Below are 18,129 nucleotides of genomic sequence, written 5' to 3' on the forward strand. Positions count from 1 at the left end.
CCTCTACCACCATCCCTGGCAAGTCATTCCAGACACCCACAACCCTCTGTAAAAAAACTTACTTCTGATGTCTCCCCTAAATTTCCCTTCCTTAACTTTGTACATATGCCCTCTGGTGTTTTCTATTCGTGCCCTGAAAAAACAGGAACTGGCTATCCACTCTATCTATGCCTCTCATAATCTGGTAGACCTCTATCAAGTCCCCTCTCATCCTTCTACGCTCCAGAGAAAAGTCCCAGCTCTGCTAACCTTGCCTCATAAGACTTGTTTTCCAATCCAGGCAACATCCTGGTAAATCTCCTCTGCACCCTCCCCATAGCTTCCACATCCTTCCCATAATGAGGTGACCAGAATTGAACACAATACTCTCTAAGTGCGGTCTCACCAGAGATTTGTAGAGTTGCGACATGACCTCTCTACCCTTGAACTCAATCCCCCTATTAATGAAGCCTAGCATCCCACAGGCCTTCTCAACTATCCTATCAACCTGTGCAGCGACCTTGAGGGATGTATGAATTTGAACCCCAAGGTCCCTCTGTTCATCCACGCTGTTAAGTAACCGACCATTAACCCTGTAGTCGGCCTTCTGGTTTGTCCTTCAAAAATGCATCACGTCACACTTATCTGGATTGAAGTCCATCTGCCACTTTTCTGCCCAACTCTGCATCCTGTCTATGTCCTCTTGTAACCTTCGATAACCTACAGCTCCATCCACAACTCCTTCAATCTTCGTGTCATCCGCAAACTTACTCACCCATCCTTTCACCTCTTCATCCAGGTCATTGATGAAAATCACAAATAGCAGGAGTCCCAGGACAGATCCTCGTGGCACTCCACTAGTCACCGACCTCCAGGCAGAATACTTTCCTTCCACTACAACCCTCTGCTTTCTTCCTGTAAGCCAATTTTTTATCCAAACAGCCAAGGTTCCACTGATCCCATGCCTCATGACTTTCTGGATGAGTCTCTCATGGGGGACCTTGTCAAATGCCTTGCTAATATCCATGTAAACCACATCTACCACCCTATCCTCATCAATTTATTTTGTTACCTCTTCAAAAAACTCAATTAGGCTTGTGAGGCACGACCTTCCCTTCACAAAGCCATGTTGACTATCCTTGACTGTACTTCTACAAATGCTCGTAGATCCTATCCTTAAGAATCCTTTCCAATAGTTTGCAGACCACCGACGTAAGACTCACCTGTCTATAGTTCCCAGGATTCTCCCTATTACCTTTTTTAAACAAGGGAACTACATTTGCCATTCTCCAGTCCTCCGGCACCTCCCCTGCAGCCAAAGAGGATTCAAAGATCATAGCTACTGCTCCAGCGATCTCTTCTCTCACTTCCCACAGCAACCTGGGGTATATCACGTCCGGCCCTGGGGACTTATCAATCTTGATCTTTTTAAGAATATCCAACACTTCTTCTTCCTTAATCTCCACATTGTCCAGCACACAGGCCTATTCCGACCTCACCATGATCAAGGTCCTTTTCACTTGTGAATACTGAAGCAAAGTATTCATTTAGGACCTCCACAACCTCCTCCGCCTCCAGGCACATGCTGCCTTCTTTATCCTTTCGTGGCCCCATCTTCATTCTTGTCATCCTTCTGTTCTTCACATACGCATAGAATGCCTTGGGGTTCTCCTTAATCCTACATGCTAAGGCCTTCTCATGCCCCCTTCGAGCTCTCCTAAGTCCTTTCTTAAGCTCCTTCCTGACTACCCTATATTTCTCATGAGCCCCTCCTGCTTCCTGCTTCTTATATCTATCTATTATATATCTTCTTATATCCATTTCCTGTACCATTCTAAAATCTGCCTGCTTATCTGCTCCTTGGTGTCCCGAGGGCTATTTGGGGGCCTATAGACTACTCCCAGCACAGTGATTGATCCCTTCCTATTTCTGACTTCCACCCACACCAACTCAGTTGACACTCCCTCTGCAGCATCCTCCCTTTCTATAGCCATGATACTATCCCTGACCAGTAATGCTACTCCCCCCCCCCCTTCCTACTTCCCATCCTATTCCTTTTAAAACACCTAAACCCCGGTACCTGCATCAGCCAATCCTGCCCTTCCTCCAATCAAGTTTCAGTAACAGCCACAACATCGTAGTTCCACGTCTTGATCCATGCTCTAAGTTCATCCCCTTCATTCCTAATACTCCTAGCATTGAAATAGACACATGTGAACCCCGCTAACTGGCTACATTTATGTTTTGTCCCCTGCCTGTCCTTCTTCACCAACTCAGAACACATAGCATCATGCCCTTGTCCTTCTACCCTAATCTCTGCACTCACGTTCTGATTCCCAACCCCTGCCAAACTTGGTCTCAACATTCAAGACTTCTCAGCACATTTAGCCAGAAAGTTAATTTTTCCCAAATTCAATCTAGTTAGGGGCTAACATCAGGTGCCTGAGGGCTCAGAGGACATTCCCAAAAACAGCTGTGATAACCCCTTTCGGCCTTTTCAAGTTTCTGCGCATGCCGTTGGAACTGAAAAATACAGCAGACTTTCCAAAGGCTGATGGACTATTAAAAGACTTAGATTTTCTTTTTGTTTACATGGAAGATATACTTGCCACCAATGTGTCCAAATCCAAACATGCATTTCATCTCCGCACACTTTGAGCACTTAAGCTGACAGGGGTTGACTATTTTCGACTGCATACATGGCCTCTTGCATCCAGGCCAAAAGGCCTCACAGGAACTGGTTGCACTAAAGTTTGTTTGGCACGGCCTCAGAAAGGAAGTGTGTGATTGGACTGCAGCCTGTGTGGAGTGCCAGCAGGCAAAAATTAACCGTCATATTCAGGTGCCACTGCCACCTTTTGAGGTCCCTGAGCGATGGTTTGACCATGTCAGTGTGGACCTTGTTGGTCCTCTTCCCCCCACCTCCCATGGGTGGACCATACCACCAGTTGGCCAGAGGTTGTCTGCCTAGCACCAACAATGGCCGCAGACATGGCTTTGGCGATCATCAGCATTTGGGTGCTCATTTTGGCACCTCATCTGTTATTTCCTCTGACCGTGTCCCCCAATTCATATCAGACCTCTGGGCAGCGATGACCCAGAACCTCGGTGATAAGCTACATCACACCATGTTGTATCACCCCCAGTCCAATGGTCTATGTGAGCAGTTCCATCACTCCTTAAAGGCTGCTCTGAGAGCTTCCCAGACAGACAAGTGGTGGCTTGATCATCTCCCAAGGGTCCTGCTGGGGCTCAGAACAACCCCAAAAGAGGACCTGCAGTCAGCCACAGCTGAGCTGATATATGAACAGCCGTTATGAGTGCCAGGTGATTTCACTGCTGATGCCACGACTACCTGCTTGGCCTCTCAACAGCAGTCCACTCTCTTCAGTAAATTCAATTCCTTTTCACTCATCCCTATCTCACATCAGGGCATAAAGGACTCTTGGGTTCTTGTTGACCTACATTCAATTCACCTCATTTGTTTTCATCCGCCATGATGTACACCAACATCCTCTTAGACCTCCTCACTTTCCATGTTTTGGACCATTCTGTGTTTTGGATATAATAGAGAAGAGGGGTAAACCTGAACGTATTTTGGTAGATCACCTTAAACCAGCCCACCAAGATTTAGGGTATTCTGCTGCCATGCATCTGGTGTCACGACACGACCATAAGCGTGGAAAGGCATCTCAGGACGTGCCAGAAGCACCTGCTGTTCCTTCACCCATGTAGCACAGGAGGCTCATCCAAGGTTACAATGCCCATTTTAGTGAATTCTGGGGAGTCAATGTAGGGTAATTCACAACCACCGACACTGAAGGGGTTTCACCCATGTAGCACAGGAGGCTCATCCAAGGTTACAATGCCCATTTTAGTGAATTCTGGGGAGTCAATGTAGGGTAATGTAATTGGGAGAAACATACATAATTCACAACCACCGACACTGAAGGGGTTTCACTTTAAGAGGCTGGTCAGATGTGATGATGTTATTATGCAAACAATTTTTAGTGATTTTTGTGTGTAGGTTTTGAAGTTCAAAAAAATGTGTTACAGGTTTCATTAAACATAAAATGCTTCACTTAGTCTTATTTGCAAAAGCCTGCAAGGTTGTCAGCAGTCAGAGCCAAGTCAATTGTATTATGCTTGGTTGTAACAATAGTCTTGGCATGTGGTTTGACACACAATAGTCTTAGTATGTGGTTTAAAAATGACACTTAAAATTGCAAATATCATGTTTAGTCTCATAAAGGTGCCAATGGGACTGATGGCTAGGGAACATACATTATGATAAAGGCCAGAAAATATCATTTTTTTTATTCTCTTCACTTTATGGCTCAGATTATTTTGAATGTGTCCCCGATTGCTACAGGATGTAAAAGATCTTGGCATTCTTTTGAGAAACTACATTTGGTGACACTATATTAACTGGCCAGAGTAGAAATACAGTTTCTGAGACAAGTTCTGCTAATCTAGTCTGGTCCTGCAAATAAAAAGAACTGATTTTCTGACAAAACATATCAATAATTGTAACCTCCATTTACTTTCAGGAGGAATTGCTCTTTTTATTTGAGAAAGTTGTGGTAGTTTGTGTCTCCTGCTTTTCAAAAAGATTTTATTGCTAACTTGACTTCGCTGTACTTTGGCTCTGCTCTAAGTCATAGGTTGCACCCCACAGTGACTGACATGGTGTTAGCATTGAATACTCTTTCAAGGTAGGGATATTCTGTCCATTATCTTGCCCAACACATTTTCATCAATCAACATTTCTAAATCAGTTTACCTGGTCATTATCAAGTTGCTACTTCTGAAATTCTGCTGTGTCCAAATTAACATTTTCACATATTTGTGGCATGGACCAGTTGGGCAGAGGAGCCAGTTTCTGACTGTAGAACCATGACTATTTCCTACATTATGATGATGATGACATTGTATCATTGTTATCATTTTAAACTCTTACTTCTCAGAAAATCAAATCACAATTTCCATTGAAAACTGCTGACACATTTGAAATTAAAACAGAAAATGTCAGAAATGTTCAGCAGATTATGCTGTGTCTGTGAGAAGAATGACAGTGGAAATGTATACATATAACTTGAAGTATTTCAATGATTTTGTGAGGAATTTGTAATGTTTTGAAAGGAATGTGAAAGGTGGATACAAGAGTGGAATTTAGTGTGGTCTTCTGCTGCTGTAGCCCACCCACTACAAGATTCAGAAATGGTTTTCAGCACACCACTGTTCTAACTCATGGTTATTTCAGTTACTGCTGCCTTCTTGCCAGCTTGAACCAGTCTAGCCATTTTCTTTTGACCTCTCCCATTAACAAGGCATTTTCGCCCTTAGAACTGCCACTCATTGGATGTTTCTGATTTTCACACCATTCTCTGTTAACTCTAGACCAGAGGTTTCCAACCTGGGGTCCACAGACACCTTGGTTAAAGGAAGGGGTCTATGGCATAAAAAATGTTGGGAACTCCTGCTTGAGAGACTTGAACATGAAAATCCCAGGAGATCTGCAGTTTCTGAGATACTCGAACTCCCCTGTCTGGTACTCAAAATCAGTCCATGGTCAAAGTCATTAAATCACATTTCTCCCCTCTTATGATTTCGGTTTGGACAACAATTGAAACTCTTGATCAGGTCTGCATGTTTTTAAGCATTGAGTTGCTGCCATATGATTGGCTGATTAGGTATTTTCATTAATGATTGGGTGTACATGTGTACCTAATAAAGTGGCTACTGAGTGTATAAATCTAAGTCACATGTCTCCTAATACTTGGAAGAAATGACTAATTTTGTACATCATTTGAGCAGCCCAACAAATCAGAGATGAAATGTTTGCGAGAGTTAATGTTGTACAAGAGATGTGGAAACTACTTAAGAAAATGAGAATGTGCAAGTTGACATTAAGTCTGATATCACAGAGTCAAAATGGCCTTTTGGCCCTATTTTGTCCATGCCCACCAAGATGCTTTCATGAGCTCATCCCATTTGCCTAGATTTGGCCCATTTCCCTCTAAACTTTTCCTATCCATGAAGCTGTCCAAATGTCTTTTAACCATTCTACTTGCACCTCCTTCAAACACTTCCTCAGCCAGCTTGTTCCACACACCCAGCCCCTTCTGTTTGGGGGGGGCAGGGGAAAGAGAAATTTGACCCACAGATCGCCTTTAAGTCTTTTTCTGTATAGCCTTAAACCCTCTAGTTTTAGACGGCCCTACCCTGGAAAAAAAGACTAATAATATCCACCTTTTATGCAACTCATGATTTTATATACCTTTCTAAAGATGCCTCTCAGTCCAAGCCTATCCAGTTTCCCCTCACAACTCAAGCCCTTCTGTCTCAGAAACATCCTAGTGCATCTTTTCCGAACCCTCTACCTTAGTGGTCACCAACCTTTTTAAACCCAAGATCCCCTATCTCGGCCTTAGTGAAAGGCAAGATCGACCCCAAATCGATTAGTTACACGCACGTGCACTGGAGCAGAAAAGACCGGAAGTAAAACCCCGCAACCCAGAAGTAGAAATAATGTATGAACACCAGGGGTCCCCACCCTTTTTTTATACTGCAGACCGGTTTAATATTGACAATATTCTTGCGGACCAGCCGATGGGGGTGGGGGTGGGGGTGGTGTTAAACACGACGGGAATACAGCGATACTCGAAGCAGGTTCCTTGTGTCCAGTCTATTCCGCAATTAAGTTTTTGTGGCTCTCAGCTGCTGTCCCGCTTGCTCACGTTTTTTTCCGCTGAAAAAACTCAATGGGTTTGTCTTTAAGTGCGGGGTGCTTGGACTCAAGGTACCGAAGCAGTTTTGAGGGCTTCATTGCCTCATTAGACAGCCTCCGGGCCTGAACTCCAGACTCCTGCCCGCCAGACGCCTTGGCCAGGTGCAGCTGGTCGTGGGTAGGGTGAGAGGACAAGGTCAGGGCCGGAGGACCCCGTGCCGGGGCCGTGGTGGTAGCAGTCCAGAGAGAGTGAGCAAGGAGTGCGACAGGGAGCAGGCCTGCCTCCCTTGCAGGATCTATTGGCCGACAAAGGTTTGCTTCAGTAGATCGCAGTGAGGTAGCTGCTCTGCTACTTACGAAACCCTGAGCCTGGGTCGTCTGCGAATATTTTAGCACCGGGTTCCCCACGAACATACGGTGTGCTAAGCAGGTTTAGAGGCGGCGCCCATCTGTCCACGCTCCAGGCCAGTAGCAATGGCACTTTCCGTCGGCCGCACAAGGGTGTCACTGCATTTAGGTGACTGACGACCTCGCGTGTGTTCATGTTCAGCAGTGGGCGTGACAGGAAATGAGGAAAGGGGCAGCTGACTCATATCATTTCCTCGCGGCCCGGTGGTTGGGGACCACTAAAGTACACTGTGTAGTCAAGTGTGTGGTGGGGGAGATACACGCATGCGCACTGGGCAGAAAGAACGGAACTAAAACCGCGCAACCTGGAAACAATCAACAGTATTTGTGTATTTCTTTTTCTTTTTTTTTCAGGATCTACTGTGAAAGTCTCAAAGATCGACCAGTCGATCGTGATCGATGGGTTGGCGACCACTACTCTACCTTAATCACATTCATCCTACGGTATGGCAACCAGAAGTACACATTATATTGCAGATGCAATCTCACCAACGTCCTGTACAGCTGTAACATGATGTTCCAATTCTTGTACTTGATGTTTCACCCGACTGAAGGCAAGCATGTCTTTTTCACCGTTTTATCTCCCTGTGTCATCACTTTCAGGGAACTGTGCACTTGTACTCTTGTGATTCTGTGTTCGACAACAGCTCCCAGGGCCCTTTCATTTACCGTGCAAGTTTAACTTCCCAAAACGCATGACCTTGCACTTTTCTAAGTTAAATTCCATTTGCCATTCCATTGCTCACTTTCTGAGTTGACCTAGATATTGTTATAATCTTAGACAACTTTCTACACTACCACCGATTTTGGTGTCAGCTGTAAAGTTACTGATGACGTCACCAACATTCTCATCCAAACTGATAATATGAGAATAGGACACCCAATACAGATCCCTGCACATCACTAGTTACAGGCCTACAATCAATTTATTTTATCTAGTGGTATAGCACAGTAAAGGCACTTTTGTCCCAGCAAGCCCAATTACACCCATGTGATCAATTATTCTACTAAACTATACGTCGTGGATAGTCAGAGGCTTTTTCCCAGGGATGAAATAGCTAACACGAGAGGGCATGGTTTTAAGGTGCTTGGGAGTAGGTACAGAAGAGATGTCGGGGTAAGTTTTTTTTATGTTGAGCGTGGTGAGTGCGTGGAATCGGCTGCTGGCGACGGTGGTGGAGGCCGATAGGATAGAGTCTTTTAAGAGACTCCTGGATAAGTACATAGAGTTTAGAAAAATAGAGGGCTATGGGTAACCCTAGGTCATTTCTAAAGTAAGGACATGTTTGGTACAGCATTGTGGGCCGAAGAGCTTGTATTGTGCTGTAGGCTTTCTATGTTTCTATGGAATGTGAAAGGAAACCAGAGCAAAGGGATGAAATCCATGCAGTCACATGGAGGACATACACACTCCTTACAGAGAGTGGTGGAATTCATCTGGGATCGCTGACACTGTAATAGCATCATGCAAACCGCTATGCTACTATGTCGCCCCTTAAAAATAAACAACGCTCTACTACCACCTTCTGACTCCTTCCAGCAAGGCAATTTTATATCCATTTAGCTATCTCACCCTGGATTCCATGTGACATCATCTTCCAGACCAGTCCAAATGCTGGACCTTTTCAAAAACCTTGCCTTAAATGCTGCCTGCATGAATCCTCATAGTCATGTCTTTAAAAGAAAACACAAATTTGCGCAACACAATTTACTATGCACAAAATCCCTCATCAGTCCTGAGCTAACCATATGTTGATAGATCCTCTCTCTCATAATCCCTTCCACTCTTTACCTTCCCACGACTGATGTTAGACTTACTAGCCTGGCATGTCCTTATAGCCTTTCTTAAATAAAAGCACATGAGTCACCCTCCAGTCCTCCAGAACCCATGGCTTATGAGGTTTCACTGCCAGGGCTCCAGTAATTTCTCTCCTGGTGTCCCATATTATTCTCTTCCCTGAATTCCCCAACTTCCATGACCTTCTCCATGGTAAATACAGATGATACATTTTAACTTAAATCCTTACCACTATACAAGCAGATGACAAATTTAAGGGACCGTATTTTCCCTAATTACCCTATTTGCACTTAAGAAGAATCCCTGAAGATTCTATTATATGCCCTTTTTCTCTCCTGATTTCCTCCCGTAAGTTGGACTTCGTTTATTTGTGTTCTGATTATGTCATTTCTTGCAAATATTTTGGGCAACTTCTTGTGAATGCTGCTGTAACTGATGCAACATGCCTGTAATGCTGAAATGCTACCGCAATTAGGGGTTTCTTTGCATTTGTACATGTTGCAATGAAATGAACTTAATTTGGCTTGAAGTTTATGGATTTTTTTAAATCCCAGTTGTCGATGCATGGTATGCCTCCTTTTTCCTGACTTGAGCCTCCATATTCCTTGTACTTGGTGCTTCATCTTATTGAAGGCGAGCATGTCGTATTTTGTCTCCCTGTATCACCACTTTCAGGGAACTGTGTACTTGTAGTCTTGCGAATCTACGTTCTACAACACTCCAAACACATTCCACAGGGTAGAAACTGCAGTGCAGGTAGAAAATAACGTGCAAGGCCATTACAGTATTTTAAGTAAAGGTAAGTAGCAGAGGTACTTAATGAATACTTCAGTATTCACTATGGAAAAGGATCTTAGTGATTGTAGTGATGACTTGCAGCAGACTAAAAAGCTTGAGCATGTGGACATTAAGAGAGAGGATGTGCTGGAGCTTTTGGAAAGCACCAAGTTGGGTAAGTCGCTGGGAACAGATGAGATGTACCCCAGGCTACCGTGAGAGGTGAGGGAGGAGATTGCTGAGCCTCTGGCAATGATCTTTGCATTATCAATGGGGACAAGAGAGGTTCCGGAGGATTGGAGGGTTGTAGATGTTGTTCCTTTATTCAGGGGTGAATATCACAAATGACCTGACTTGGTCTAACCAAGCAAAGTCCACTGCCAAGAAGGCCAACCAGCGCCTTTACTTCCTAAGAAAGCTGAAGAAATTTGGCCTGTCCCCTAAAACCCTCACTAATTTTTATAGATGCACCATAGAAAGCATTCTTCTAGGGTGCATCACAACCTGGTATGGAAGTTGTCCAGTCCAAGACCAGAAGAAACTGCAGAAGATCGTGAACATAGCCCAGCACATCACACAAACTTTCCTTGGACTCACTTTACACCGCACGCTATTGGAGCAGTGCTGCCAGGATAATCAAGGACACGACCCACCCAGCCAACACACTTTTTGTCCCTCTTCCCTCCGGGAGAAGGTTCAGGAGCTTGAAGATTCGTATGGCCAGATTTAGGAACAGCTTCTTTCCAACTGTGATAAGACTGCTGAACGGATCCTGACCCGGATCTGGGCCATACCTTCCAAATATCCGGACCTGACTTGCACTACCTTACTTCCCCTTTTCTATTTTCTAATTATGATTTATAATTTAAATTTTTATTATATTTACTTTGACTTGTACTCCAGGGAGCGCGAAGCACAGAATCAAATATTGCTGTGATGATTGTACGCTTTAGTATCAATTGTTTGGTGACAATAAAGTAAAGTAAAGAAAGGGAGTAGAGATAGCCCAGGAAATTATAGACCAGTGAGTCTTACCTCAGTGGCTGGTAAGTTGATGGAGAAGATCCTGAGTGACAGGATTGATGAACATTTGGAGAGGTATAATATGATTCAGAGTAGTCAGCATGGCTTTGTCAAGGGCAGGTCGTGCCTTATGAGCCTGATTGAATTTTTTGAGGATGTGACTAAACACATTGATGAAGGAAGAGCAGTAGATGTAGTGTATATGGATTTCAGCAAAGCATTTGATAAGGTACCACATGCAAGGCTTATTGGTGTTGTGGATAGTGTGGAGGGCTGTCAGAGGTTACAGCAGGACATTGATAGGATGCAAACCTGGGCTGAGAAGTGGCAGATAGAGTTCAACCCAGATAAGTGTGAAGTGGTTCATTTTGGTAGGTCAAATATGATGGCAGAATATACTGTTAATGGTAAGACTCCTGGCAGTGTGGAGGATCAGAGATCTTGGGCTCCGAGTCCATAGGACACTCAAAGCAGCTGCACAGATTGACTCTGTGGTTAAGAACATGTACGGTGTATTGGCCTTCATCAATCATGGAATTGAATTTAGGAGCCAAGAGGTAATGTTGCAGCTATATAGAACCCTGGTCAGACCACACTTGGAGTACTATGCTCAGTTCAAGTCGCCTCACTACAGGAAGGATGTGGAAACCATAGAAAGGGTACAGAGGAGATTTAAAAGGATGTTGCCTGGATTGGGGAGCATGCCTTATGAGAATAGGTTCAGTGAACTCAGCCTTATCTCCTTGGAATGACGGAGGATGAGAGGTAACCTGATGGAGGTGTACAAGATGATGAGAGGCATTGATCGTGTGAATAGTCAGAGGCTTTTTCCTAAGGCTGAAATGGTTGCCACAAGAGGACACAGGTTTAAGGTGCTGGGGTGTAGGTACAGAGAAGATATTGGGTGAGTTTTTTTTAATTCAGCCAGTGGTGAGTGTGTGAAATGGGCTGCTGGCAACGGTGGTGGAGGTGGATACGATAGGGTCTTTTAAGAGGCTTTTAGATAAGTACATGGAGCTTAGTAGTAATGGAGGGCTACAGTAGTAATTTCTAAGGTAGGGACATGTTCAGCACAATTTTGTGGGCCGAAGGGCCTGTATTGTGCTGTAGGTTTTTTTTGCTTCTATGTAAGGAAGGTATATTAAATAAAACAGCAAGAGAAAGCACACATTCCATGGAAGGGAAGCTAGGTGATGGGTGAAGCCAGGTATGGGGGAAGGTAGGTGGTTGGGGGAGGGAGGATGTAATATCTGTTATGTCTAATATGTTATGCCTAACATATGTAATATACTTTCAGTGATATTGCAGAGGTTAAATTTTAGTTGGAACAGCAGAAGAACTGCCCTGCTCTTTGAATAGTGGAATGGGATCCCAAACCTCTGGCAGTGCAGCACTATTTAACAGTGTTCTTAAACTATCAGATGGGATTATGAGCTCAAGTTAAAGTTGGGTTGACTCTAAACTTTTGTCTCAGTTGTAATATGAATAAATTTCAACTTATATTTCTGAGTACAGAAACCAAGACAGACACTTCTTTCCTTAGCCCAGTCTACAAAAGTTAAAATAATCCGCTGCTACTGATCTCCAAGAAATAAAGACACTTTCAAAGAATTGTTAAATAGCTCACATTGAGTACTTATTCAGGAAAGTCACCATACAGTAATTTTAAAAAATTCTTTTTAATATCAATATTTCTTTTAGGAATTAGCAATGATTAATCAGAAGGACATCATCCTGAGGGTTAAACAGAAAGCAATTAAACACACATTAGAGAGCAACACACACAAAATGCTGGTGGAACACAGCAGGCCAGGCAGCATCTATAAGGAGAAACACTGTCGACATTTTGGGCTGAGACCCTTCGTCAGGCTGAATTACACATTACAGAGCCCTAGGTATATACTCCATAATCAAATCTAAGGCGCATCTCCATGAAGTGTCTTAATATGCACTGGGCAATTTGTTCCTCCCCCTCCCCACCTGATAAAAAAACAAAACGGCTTCCAGGGTATTTTCAGTGGATTCCAGGCAACAGAAAGGTTGACAATAGGCATATCATAAAATTCAAATAACAGTCCCGACTTTACCTCATGTTTCCAGACTGTAAATGGCAGACCCATTGATCCTGAGCTTGTGATTTCTGACTGCCTTTATCTGTACTCTGTAATCAGGGCAAAACTTATTTGCATGAAGTATATTTAATTGTACTATATTTCTGTTACTTATGTACTTATAAGAGTATGCTTTCTGCAAGAAAATTGACTCTTATTTTTGGTGGTGTCTTCTGTCTTTGCAATGGCTGAAAACTCTGGCTCACTCCTTTCCATTCTAATCACAATGAGACTTAGAAAGAATGATGGAACTGACCAGGAGGTTTGCAGATTCAAGATGCATTTTCTGCTGAAAATTTATTGTAAGTAGTTGTCTTCAGCTCCTCAAATTTGACATAAAAAGCAAAAAACTTAATTTAAATTTTCAGTTTTAAAATAGCTAAGTGCTGTTACCTGACTAAATGGAAGGAAGGCACGTGGACGAGAGGTATAAGGGCAGGGGTGAGGGAAAAAGGGAGGAAGGGATCAGCTCAAAAGTCTAGAAGTATGTGCACAAGGTATTCCTACTAGAAACTTTAAGGATATTTAGTAAAGGAAAGTAATTGCTTTCTGTTTAACCCTCAGGATGATGTCCTTCTGATTAATCATTGCTAATTTCTAAAATATTGATATTAAAAAAGAATTTTAAAATATTACTGTATGGTGACTTTTCTGAATAAGTACTCAACAATTCTTTGAAAGTGTCTTCATTTCTTGGTGATCAGTAGGGGTGCATTATTTTATCTTTCGTAGACTGGGCTAAGGAAGGAAATGTCTGTCTTGGTTTCTGTGCTCAGAAATACAAGTTGAAATTTGTTCGTGTCACAACTGAGTCAGAAGTTTACAGAGTCAACCCAACTTTAACTTGAGCCCATAATCTCATCTGGTAACTTAAGAAAAGAATGTTCTTTCTGCTGTAAACTGCACTCCTAATGGAGCTTGCACATTTTGCTACGTTATATAGCAGTATTTCTTAAGCAGTCCCTCAGCATAAAGAACAACTTGCTTCCACTCCAGTTCAAAGAAACCCCTACTTAAATTCTGTCATTGCTGGCTATTCATTGCACAGTTTTGACAGAGCAAGATTCTGCTCCAAAGGCTAGGAGGTTTGACATGACTGGTGACCAGGCTCAGCTGTACAAATGTTGCACACATACATATAGACACACATTACAGAGCACAGGAATGGGATCCTGATCACACCTTTTGGCTCGACACTTGGTGGCCACCGCTCAACCCACCTTGATCCTATCCCTCCTTCAGTTTCCCCATTACTGTTGCCCTTCCTATAAATGTCTCCTTCAACCTTCTCCCTCTTGGCTTCCTCCTCCCTCACTTACCTTCTTCCCTTTCCCTCTTGACTAAGCTGCTCCCCCTCATTGCCGATCACTCTCCCTCTCACAGTAGCCTATACTAGAACTCTTGGAACTTAGAACTCAATTCAAGCTTTAGAATTTCGCACATTACAGCACATTACAGTGCAGTACAGGGCTTTTGGTGTCTTGTCAAACTCCCAACCCACTGCAAGATCAAACTAACCCTTTCCTCCTACATAGCCCTCTACTTTTCAATCATCCATGTACCATATAAGAGTTTCTTAAATGCCCTTAATGTATCTGCCTCTGTCACCACCCCTGGCAGAATGTTCTAGGCAACCACCACCTGATGTCAATACACTGCAGTCTCCCAGTGCTCTTTGAGCTACATTTTTAGACTAATGGAAACAGATTCACCCCTCACTTGACTACCCACACCACTCAACCAGGCTCTTATCTCCCACACTCCTCATAAATATAGTTGAACAAAAGAGGTCAACGAGATCAGCCTCAGTAGACAAGCTCTCAAGCTTGTCCTGTCTGAGCACTGTGGTCATATTTTCCTGCCTAGTAAGGTGACCCCTCTATTATGTCTAAAACAACGGAATTCTGGAACACTGAGATACCTGTCCTGCCCTTCCTGCAACCAAGTCTTACTAATTAGCTACAATATAATAATTTCAAGTGCTGATCCATGCTCTAAGCTCATCTGCCTTACCTACAATACTCCTTGCATTGAAATAGACACAACTCAGAATATTAACTCCACCGTGCTTAATGTTTCAGCTGCTGTCTTTGTACATAGGCTTAACATCTACTTTCTCTACAACCACTCCGCTATCTATTCCGGTACTCTGGTTTTCATTCAGTTTAAACTCACCAAAGCAGCACTTGAAAACCTTCCCACAAATACTTCAGATCTAAACCGTTTTGTATATACAGGTCCCACCTTCCCTGAAAAGAGCATAATGATCCAAAATTCTGAAGCCCCTCTCCCCCCCCCCGCCGGCCAAACCATCCCCTTAGCCACGTGTTAAACAGTATTAGCTTCCTAGTTCTAGCCTCACAAGTATGTGACATGGGTAGCAATCCTCAGCTCACCACCCTGGAGGTTCATCCTGTAACCTAAACTCCCTGAACTCAGTTTACAGGACCTCATCACCCTTCTTTGTACCCAAAGAGTAATTTAGCCAAAGTTCCATTTGCTTACCATCATATTCTGTTCCTCCATGATTCAATCACATATTGCCAAGGCATAAATGGTCTCATGGTTCCCACCAATGAAATCACTAGTGTTGTAAATAATGTAGAGGGCTGTTGTAGGTTACAATTGACAAGATGCAGAGATGGGCTGAGAAGTGGCAGATGGACTTCAACCTGGAAAACTGTGAACTGATTCACTTTGGATGGTTGAACCTGAAGGCAGAAAACAGTGTTAATGTCAGGGCTTGTAGCAGTGTGGAGGAAATAACACAGGGACCTTGGGGTCTATGTCCATAAATCTCTCAAAGTTGCTGCACAGGTTGACAGGGTGATTAAGAAGGTGTGCTGGGGGATTAAGTTGCAGAGTTGTGAGGTAATGTCACAGCTGTACAAAACCACGGTTAGACCACATTTGAAATATTGTGTTCAGTTCTGGCCACCTCATGTTAAGAAGGATGTGGAAATTTTAGAGAGCTGTAGAACAGATTTATCAGGCTACTGCTTAGATTAGACAGTATCTCTTACGAGGATAGGTTGAGCATGCTAGAACCTTTCTCTTTGGAATGGAGTATTGAATTGAATTGACTTCATTACTTACATCCTTCACATGCATGAGAAGTAAAAATCTTTATGTTATGTCTCCGCCTAAATGTGAAATATATAGTAATTTGTAATAAATAGTATGTACAACAGGACAGTTAATATAACATAGAAATACAATTGTATCAGCGTAGGATGAGAGGTGACATGAATAGAGGTATACAAAATAATAAGAGGCATAGATCAAGTGGATAGCCAGAGATATTTTCCCAGGGTAGAAATGGCTAATACCAGAGGACATCATTTTTAAGGTGATTGGAGGAAAGTAAAGCGGGGGATGTCAGAGGTAAGTTTTGAAAAGGCAGTCGTGGGTGCATGGAATGTTCTGCCTGAGGTGGTAGTAGAGTGGCATTAGGGACATTTAAGAAATTCTTAGATAGGCACATGGATGACAGAAAAATGAAGGGCTATGTAGGAGGGATGGGTTAAATTGATCTTAGAATAGGTTAAAAGGTCAGCACAACATTGTGGGCCTGTACTGTGCAGTAACGTTCTAAGTAAATCTATGTAAATATATTATTCTCTACTACCGGTAATCTATTCTGATATTTGTGCACATATCCATTCTGCATAATCATGGCTTTATAATTAAAAGTACCCTGACACCATAACCAATCCTCACATCATCATGTACTCACCATCTATCTTCTACACCCACTTACTCAACACATTCTTATTTAAACACAAAAATCTTTATAGCGTGTAATTTACAATGGCTGTTTTTAAACATAATTAAATATTTTCTTGGGGTGTCATTAAAAGTTTATTGGCTGATTACCACTATCAGCCAAATAATCTGCTACTACATCTAGAGCTTACTGCAGACTGGGGGGGGAAGGACTTCCCCAACTCTGCATAACTTTTCCAGAAAGCAAACTTAATTTTAACAGGATAAACTGACTCAGGCCTATATCTTCATCATGCTCACCCACAATTAATGTCTCAGAAGAAAATAATTTACAAAATGTACACTCCACCGAATACTTGTAGATCTTTTCTTTAATTGAAGGTTGAATCTTGAGGAATTTCCCAAATGGTGCAGTTTTATTTGGGAAGAATAGAGAGATAATTTCAGGTTCAGTCCACATAGCGAATCTCAATTTTCAAGCTCATTTCCAGTTGGGAAAGCCCATTTGAGGATAATGGACCAAAAGCAGACAAATACTGCAGTTAGACTGTTCCAGCAAATTGCACCAGCATTTAATGTATAAATGCTGTCAAAGTGTGGCACAAGTAGTCATTCAAGCTGAGATATCCGATTTCTTAATTGGAGCTGTCCAAAGGACCCAAATGACACAAACATTTACAGTTTATGTGGGAATAGACACTCTTACATTGTTTCATGATGTTGTGATATTTTACAGTTTCACCACCAATGAACTACTTTTAGCCACAGCTGCAGGAAACACACCAACCAATTTGTTCACAAGTACTGGAGACAACACACAATAAATGCTCAGATCCTTCCACTCCAGCTCTTTACTTTTCCTACCCCAATGTCTTTGCCTATCATCTTCTAGCTAGTCCTTCTTTCCTTCCCCCTCTCCAACCTTTTTATTCTGATGTCTTCCCCCTTCCTTTCCAGTCCTAACTAAGTGTCTCGACCCAAAACGTCGACTATTTGTTCCTTTCCATAGATGCTGCCTAACCTGTGAATTTCTCCAGCATTTTGTGTGTAATGCTCAGATACTTTATTTTACTCACTTCAGGTAACCTGAGGTATGGGCAGGTTTAAAAATGGTATTGATTTATTTACTATTTTTCCCCTCTACATAAATTTCATGAGAACAAATTTTATTCTGCATCCAAATTTTTGGTTATTAATTTGTGAATTCTGTAAGGGTGAATTTCTGTAACCCTTAATGCATGTACAAGGTAAATAATCACCTACATGGACATTAGGGAGAATACTGCTGGTTTTCCTGTAAAGGAATACCATTAATTAGAGGGCAAATTGGGCCTCATTTTGATGTCCAAACTAAAAGACAATGTCTAGCAGCATACCCTCAGGACTACAATAGAGAACCGCCCCCCCCCCCCCCCCCACTGCATCTGAATATTTGCTAATTTACTTGGAATGGACTGGGAAAGCATTTTGACTGATGGATTGGGTAGCATTACTTGAAGTTAAGAGGGAAGGGGCCTTCAGAAGGTGGAGGTGGGGTGGGGGTAGAGGAGGAACAGGATGGCAAAAGAAGGGCTGAC

At 42.7% G+C, this 18,129-nt stretch overlaps 1 protein-coding gene across 4 annotated transcripts in view; it reads right to left on the reverse strand.

Moving 5' to 3' along the window:
• The window catches only part of pisd (phosphatidylserine decarboxylase), a 177,503-nt gene that overhangs the window by 71,153 nt on the left and 88,221 nt on the right, over nucleotides 1–18,129 (reverse strand). The window contains exon 1 of one of the 4 annotated variants that reach the window (XM_073055656.1): nucleotides 15,332–15,352. The exons of the other annotated variants lie outside the window; for them this stretch is intronic. The gene's annotated coding sequence lies outside the window, so the exon portion shown is untranslated. Of the gene's footprint in view, nucleotides 1–15,331; nucleotides 15,353–18,129 lie in introns of those variants that run through there. 4 annotated transcript variants of the gene reach the window in all.

Source organism: Hemitrygon akajei, chromosome 9, assembly GCF_048418815.1.
Source record: "Hemitrygon akajei chromosome 9, sHemAka1.3, whole genome shotgun sequence".
Taxonomy (NCBI): Eukaryota; Metazoa; Chordata; class Chondrichthyes; order Myliobatiformes; family Dasyatidae; genus Hemitrygon; species Hemitrygon akajei.